The sequence below is a fragment of the Corvus brachyrhynchos genome, unplaced genomic scaffold (genome assembly GCF_000691975.1).
Source record: "Corvus brachyrhynchos isolate BGI_N302 unplaced genomic scaffold, ASM69197v1 scaffold3, whole genome shotgun sequence".
NCBI classification, from domain to species: Eukaryota; Metazoa; Chordata; class Aves; order Passeriformes; family Corvidae; genus Corvus; species Corvus brachyrhynchos.
In genome coordinates, this window is record NW_008237619.1 from 2,249,745 (window position 1) to 2,257,808 (window position 8,064).

Consider the following 8,064-nt stretch of genomic DNA (forward strand, 5'->3'; position numbering starts at 1 on the left):
AAATAGGCTATCAAGAAGGCTGAAGCTTGAATCCTCACCACAAGCCTTTATCCCTTGAGCTAAGATGTTAACAAGCGATACATGTAGTGCACGTGCTCTTACAGGAGCTATGGATGCATCCGCAGGTTGGCCTAGAGGGTAAGATAACGTCTTCCAGCAAGAGAAGAAACACCCTCTGACTCTTCTATGCTGTGGCTGATAAGGAAGGGACAGTAACAAATCTGGAGTCAGTCTGGGGACTCTGGAATTTTGTTGCTGCAAGCCAAAGATACCAGGGTTTACATTCACACTGGCAGATCTCTCTCCAATTAATATTCTGCTTCACCTGTACCCTGTAGAGGGTACAAGATACTCTAAACATGGACCAGTCCCTCTTTTTACTAAATACTATTCCTGGAAACTGAAGCCTGCTGGTTTGACAGCTATGTAAATAGAAGTGAGTCTATATTTTGTTTAAATAAATACTTGATGACAATGTACAGTAATGGGAAGATGGTTCCCAGTTTTAGAGAGTGGTACACCCTTGTAGCTAACTTTGGCAAAACACTGGTGTTCATGGATTTGTCTCCTCCTTGGGACCTATTTAAATGCAGACTTTCTCTGGAATTTCCTGTAATCTATCAATTTGACAATCTTTCTTGGAATATTCGTTGAATAATAGCATCCTCATATTTATGGAGGCTGTCATTTTTCCTTTATTTTTGTTGGAGGAGAACTGAATGTAACTGCTGAAATTAGATGCTGATGTCTTTTGGGAATATGGATCTAGAACAACTTTCTGGACAGAAAATAGTAGAACAGTATAGTTCAGCTGGAAGGGATCTACAAGGATCATCTAGTCCAACTGCCTGACCAATTCAGGGCTCATTGAACATAAAAGCATGGTGTTAAGGACATTTCCCCAAATGCCTCTTAAACACTGACAGGGACATTGTCTACAACTCTAGGGAGCCTGTTGCAGATTTTGACCTCTTTCTCAATAAAGAAGTACTTCCTAATGTCCAGTCTACATCTCCCTTGGAGAAGGTTTCAACCACTGTCCTGTGACTGGATATAGAGGAGAAGAGATCAGCACCCCTCTCTCCCCTTCCCCTCCTCTGGGAGGTGTAGAGAGCAATGAGGTCACCTCTCAGCCTCCTTTCCTCCAAACTGTACAAACACAAGTCTTAGCTACTCCTCATAGGATGTACCTTCCAGCCCTTCCACCAGTTTTGTTGCCTCCTCTGGATGCATTCAAGTAGCCAAACACCCTTCTTAAACTGTGGGGCTCAGAACTACACAGAGAACTTCAGGTGAGGCTGCACCAATGCTGAATACGGTGGGATAATCAACTCTTTTTAGTGACTGTGTTTGATGCGCCCGAGGATGGGGTTTGCGCTCTTGGCTGTCTGGGCACAATGCTGGCTTGAATTGAGCTGGCTGCAAACCAGCACCACCAGATCTCCTTCTGCAGGGCTGCCCTCCAGCCACTCCCCACTTATACTTGAGCCTGGCGTTACTCCATTCCAGGTGCAGAATATGGCATTTGGAATTGTTAAATTTTGTCCCATTAATCATTGCCCAATGCTCCATATTACCGCAGGCCTGGGCCCTAGGGTATATCACCGTGTCCCGCAACCATAGGGAGGAGGAGGAGAGAAGATCCAGCAGACAGGAATTGTGCAGCAAGATTGATTTATTTTATTATTTTACAAACTCTTTTATAGACTTTTTTCTTCATAGTCTAATTGGACAAAGGATCAGCCACCCCTTGGGGGTGATTGGCTAAAATCCTAAAACATCCATTGTCAAAATATTTTTCTACTATACCATAAACAAGACTTTTCAAGGTTGCAGGTGTTTGGTTGTTTACATAACTCTGCTACCTCTTCTGTGAGAGAGAAAAGTCTCTCACGGGCTTAGAAAATAGCAAGAAAATCCTCGCTAGCAGCATTTTTGTATCCACAGCTCCAATCTATCTAGACCCTCTGCAATGCTTCTCCTCCCTTGAGAGAGTCAATGGCATTTCCCAGTTTTGTATCACCAGCAGAGTTGCTATTGGTTCATTCAACTCCTGCATCCAGACCATTGATAAGTACAATAAAGAGTCCAGGTCACTGGACTGCACAAAAAAGAGGACTGAGCCTTGATGAACACTGCTGGTAATGCCATTCACTACAGATGTAATGCCATTCACTACAGCCCTTTGAACCTTGCTGAGCCAGATCTTTGCCCAACACATCATATACCTGCTCATCCTACAGCTGGACAGCTTGTCCAAAAGGATGCCATGAGGGGCAGTATCAAAAGCCTTACTAAAACCTATAAAAACTACCTCCATCACCTTTGCTTCATCCACTAAGTGGGTAACCTCACAGAAAGATACCAGTTAGTTCAACAGGACTTTCCCTTTGTGAACCCATGTTGACTGTGCCTGATGACTGTATTGTTCTTTAAATGACTTTCAATAGTATGCAGTATGGTCTTCTCCATAATTTTTCCAGGTGCCAATGGGTCTGTACTTTCCTGAGTTCTTCCCTCATGTCCCTCTTTTAAATTGGAATAACACTGTCTAGCTTCCAGTCAGCAGGGACCTCACCAGACTCCCAAGATCTCTGGCAGATGATCTAGAGGGTGTCCTGTTATAACATACTCAGCTCCTTCAGAACTCTGTGATGACTCCCATCAAGCCCCATGGGCTTAAGAACATTCAACTGATGCAAATGATTCCTTACAATTTCAGTGTCCACAAATGAAAAGTCACTGTTCCTGCAACCATAGTCCTCCGACTCAGGGGACTGGGCAACCCAAGGTTTATCATTAGGGACTGAGGCAAAAAAAAGGCATTGAATGCCTTCCCTTTTTCTTCATCCCTATTTATCAGGTGACCATCTCCAATAAGTAGTGGTTCAATGTTTTCCTGAGACTTCCTTGTTCTACTAACATACTTAAAAAAGCCTATTTTGTTGTCTGATCTGGCACTGGCCAGTTTCAACTCTAATTCAGCTTTGGCCTTGTTTGTCTTCTCCCTGCATGTGCAAACTAGAGCTCTGTAATCTTCCTGTGAAGCCTGACCGTGCTTCCAGAGATTGTACCACTTCTTTTTCCTCCTGAGGTCGGTGCTCAGCTGAGCTGGTCTCCTGCCCCACTTATGTGACTTACAACACAGTGGATTTGTCTGCTCCTGTGCCTCTAAAAGGCAGTTGTTGAAAACTGACCAGCACTCGAGGACCCCCAAGCCCATAAAAGCAGATTTCCAAGGGATTCTGCTAAATAGCTCCCTGGACAGCTTAAAGTTTGCTCACCTGAAGTCCAGGGTAGAAATGCTGATGTCCTTTTTTCTCTTTACAGTGTGTCTTGGGGTGATTTTATGATGCTGTATCCCCTATCACCTGCTCTATGCCAGACATGAATTCTGTGCCTTTCTGTGCCTTTAAGCTGGATCCAAAAGAAAAAAGGGGGGGGAAAGCCGGGCGAATTCTTCAGTGCAGTTTGTGTTCAAGGACTCACACACACTCCCCCGCATCCTCACTGCTGAAGAGCCAAGGCAGCACCTTCATGCTTTTCCAAGCTCTCAGCTCTGTTTCCCAGGAGAAAGACGGAGAGATAAAATTATTTGCTTTTTAGCTAGCCTGCTAGCTGAGGCAAGAACTTTTTCCTGGGACTGTGGCTTTTTCTTCTTCTCCTGGAACTGTTCAGCAACACCAGAACATCACCGGGAGGTCCCACACCGTGGCCTGGAGGGGGCCACACCACACTCCATCTCTGGAGATAGCAGAGCCACACCTGCAGAAAGGACTCTGAATCTTCTCAGGTTTTCTCCACAGTGAGAGGTTTCATTATGCAAGATTATTCATTCGTGCCTGTGTGCACCTTGCTTGTTAAATAAACATTATTTTTCACTTTCCTCCAAAAAAACTCTGAACCTCATGGGGGAGGGGCTGCTGAAACCTGCCTTCTATCAGAGGACGTTCATCTCAGGATGTTTCCTCCTAGTTTGTCCCAAACTGAGACAGAGTGACAATTTTAAACACAACCATTCTGTGATCATTGTGGCCAAGACAGTCACCTACTGTCACATCCCCCTCGAGTCCTTCTTTAGTCACAAATAACAAGTCTAGGAGGGTATCTTGCCTAGCTGACTTACTGAGTACTTGTGTTATCTTCAACAAACTACTGGAATTTCCCAGACTTGCTTGTCACATTAGTATGCTATTCCCAGCTGATGTCTGGGAAGCTGAAATCTCCCATAAGGACATAGGCTACTGACCCAGACATTTCTCTGGATTGCCTATGGAATAACTCATCAGTCCTATCATTCTGCCTGGGCTACCCATAGTAGACACCCGCTACAACATTTGCTTTGTTTTCCATCCCCACTATTTCTCACCCAGAAGCTCTCAAGAACACAGTTTCTAACTGTAAGGACTGTACAGCCAAGCCTCTCCCTCACACACAGTGGAACTCCTCCACCTCAACTGCCCTGCCTGTCCCTCCTCAGCAGACTGTGGGACTCATCCCACCACATCTCACCAACACCAATGCCATGATAGGATTGGGAACAGACCAGTGCTTCAAGCTCATTCTGTTTGTTTCTTATACTGTGTGCATTGGTTACAAGCATTTCAGATGAATAAAGTGCTTTGGTGAGCAGGAGCACAAGAACTAAGGACTGGTGTTTTAATCACTTCCTACAGGATGGCAGGGCAAGATTCAAACCTCACAATGTGACCTTGAATAATATGTGTTTTTTGTACATGCATAAAACACCCCTATTTTATACCAACGAGTAAAGGTGAGCAGTATCTTAGTCCAGTGCTAACTCTCATCAAAAACTGGTGAAGAGACTACCACTGACTGAGGTGGATGATCATTTGGCCTTGACTGGCAACCGAGGGTTGCTGTGACACAGTCACCACACACCTAACTCTCCTTTCTTGCATCTCTTCCTCACTCGTGGGACCTAAGAAGGTGCCATCAAACTTACCCTGCAGAGGATTTTCCAAAAGTCTGAGAATTGCTCAGCCTGCCTCTGTGCAGGAATTTCGTATGAGGATAGGGAAGGGACTAGATCTTGTCAGATTCATTATCCCTGGAAAGTGGGATTTGCCATTGGTTTCTAACATACAGTCACTGTCCAGAGGCATCCCAGGGCACAGGTAAAATGAGATAACAGAGTACGCATGGCATTGATGCTGCTCCAGGATTTCAGCACAGCTGCGCTTACGTAAGTGAAAGCAGAATGTGATACTATACTACATCTCTGAAAAGATTTCCGCTATCTTCCTAAAATTGATTTATAATTAATTATTTCCCAGAACGAACCTCAATGAATTCTGGTACATTCTGTTCATCCTGGCAATTTTCAGATACTTTCCATGGATTCAAGTCATGAAGGCTACAGAATAAGAAAACAGCTCAGTAAATAACCCACACCCACATGTACATCTGTCACCCCCCTTCCTCACCACTCTGCTTGTAGGAAATTAGTGGTAGCCACCAGAAACCTCTGGGAAAAACAAAGGATGGGAGTTAACTATTTCAAAAGTTTTGCAGCAAGGCTGAGACATTTCAGCCCTTCCCCTCTCTCTCTGGGCTGGGTCATTTTATCAACAGCATTGCTCACAGGCAGCAAGGCAAACTTGTGGTTGCCCCCCTTCCTGCACAACTGCTTGGGAAGGGAAAAAGAAATGCTGTGAGGAAAGCAATCTGAACTTTCTCAGGATGTGGAAAAGACAAGGAGTTGCTGGAAGCTCACTCTCGGGAGATTATGGATAAGAAAGAAAACATACACTCAAAATTAGAATTTAGTGAAAAACTGTAGTTCCTACCCTTGAGGGACAAAATAATTTTTCTTCCAAGTTAGGGCAGAAAACTGTAATTCTTAGTACTTTTCTGCACTACACTGCTTCATTATATGTAGAACAAATAACAGGAGAAACAAAAGCTAAATCTCCACATTAATACTAAAATATTTTTTCCAGCCTAAACTCATTGGATTTATGCAACTGGGTTGTCACATTTCTTTCTTTTAGTATTCCATTTTCTATTTTCATATATTTTTCCTCCCAGAAGACTCAGTGGTCTGAGTATTTCTCCAATGCCTACTAGGAAAGATTAAAATCTCTGATATGTAGCAAAATCAGACACTTTCCTTCTGGAAGACAAGATATTCTGGACAACTGGGACTCAGTGCACCCACAGAGAACTGCTGGAAGCAAGGACCTGCCTACAAGGACACAACAAGGTGGGAACAAGATACACACAGGCCCTTTATTTCTGTCTGTCACCTCAGTTTTCTCTTCTAGAATGTGAAGACTCCTATCTTAAATAATAACTAAACCCTACTTTTTTGAATTTACAAGTCATTCTGTTTATCAGTGGAAGATCTTGTCTAGGGAAAAAAGGCTACTTAAAGTCAAAGCTGGAGTCATCTGAGGATTTTATCACAGAAGTCAGCAAGTGGCACAATAAAGTACTGGTTGCATGTGTCTGTGCACGTTCATCTTAAAACAGAGGGCAAAACATGACTATGTGTGCTCCAAGAAGGAATCTGGAGTATTCTTTAAGTTTTTCTTAAGAATAATTAAGCAAGAATAAAATCCAAACATCTTTATTTCCACTTATTTCTACTTGATCCTATTATCTAGAACTAATGACACCTCTAGAACTAAAGTCATATAAACAGAAATTATTTTGTACACATGAGAATTTGTGTGGGTCTTGTTGGGATGTTTTAGTGCAGAAGCCATCAGCAAAACCACCTGGAAACAGGCGAGTTCATACAGGCAGCAAGAAGTCCTGTATCAGGTTTCTATAAGCATAGACTTTCCAGAGCGAGGGGCTCTCCTTCTGTTCTTCAAAGTGCAGCTGATCTCTGACTTGCACTCCCATTAAAACCGCCATGACAGAAAGAAGTGACCTCCTTCAGTTCCTCCTCACAAAAGTAAACTCTCTCTCTCTCCCCTGTAATCCTCTGTAATTCCTGTAATCGTGTTTGCTACTTGCTGTAGTTCCTCTCCTGCCCTATAGCCCAGTGTTGATGGCACCCCGTATCACACAGGGCAGGCTCAGAACCTCTCCTCTAACCAGGGGGCTTGGCTCCACCGCTGTGTGTCTGTTAATGCTCTGAAGACAAGGACATGGAATCATGTGGAAGTTGCTCTTGGCTCTTCCTTTAAGACAATTCCTCTTCAAGTCAGGTAAGAGGCAATTCCATTTCCAAATAGTTGCGGGTTTGAAAATGCCACTGGAAAATGGGATTAGAATTTTTGTGAGTTCATATTTTTACTTCATAATTTAATGGATCTCAGGAATATTTATGAATCTTCCATATTTTATAAATCAATATTTTTACTCCATATATTTATGAATCTCCTTTCCCAGTGGCATTGTCAAACCTCTACCTCAAGTCTCAGTGACATTCTGAAACCTCTACCTAGTGTCTCAGAAAATCTTATTCAATTTGTTGTACATCCTAGTCATTGCTCTCCATTTTCCTTTTACTGTAGTCTCTTATCTTCAACAACAGCAGCAGTTTAGAGTCCGAAGATGTAGAATTTTACATTATTTAGGATTGTTCACAAGCTATCTATCCCCTAATTAAAACATTTTATAGCAATTTATAAAGGTAAAACAAAACATTAAGGAACACTTTAACTGAAAGACTTACTAAACCTTGAAATACTTCTCTTGTAAAATATTTATTTATTGCACAGAAGGTACCTTCCATCATTTCAGTGGGAAAGGCAAAAACCCACAATTGTTTATACTTGCCCTATTTTTGGAAGCAAAATTCTGGCAGTGAAGATGGTGAAGTAATACTTTCTTTTCTTGAGTCGACAATATTTACACAAGATGAATAAACTCTTAATTTCAAAAATAGAACACCAGATAAGAATGCTTTGTAAACAGCTAAATCATACCAAATCAGAACTAAAACAGACAGCGTTTTGGGACAGGGTTGTAGAAACAGACCCACTTCTCCAAATGTTTGTTCAGGGGAATTTACACTGAGAAACATCTTCAAGCCAATTACTTTCTCAAAAGGATATAAATGCTTTTAATACTAAAAATATCCCAGAT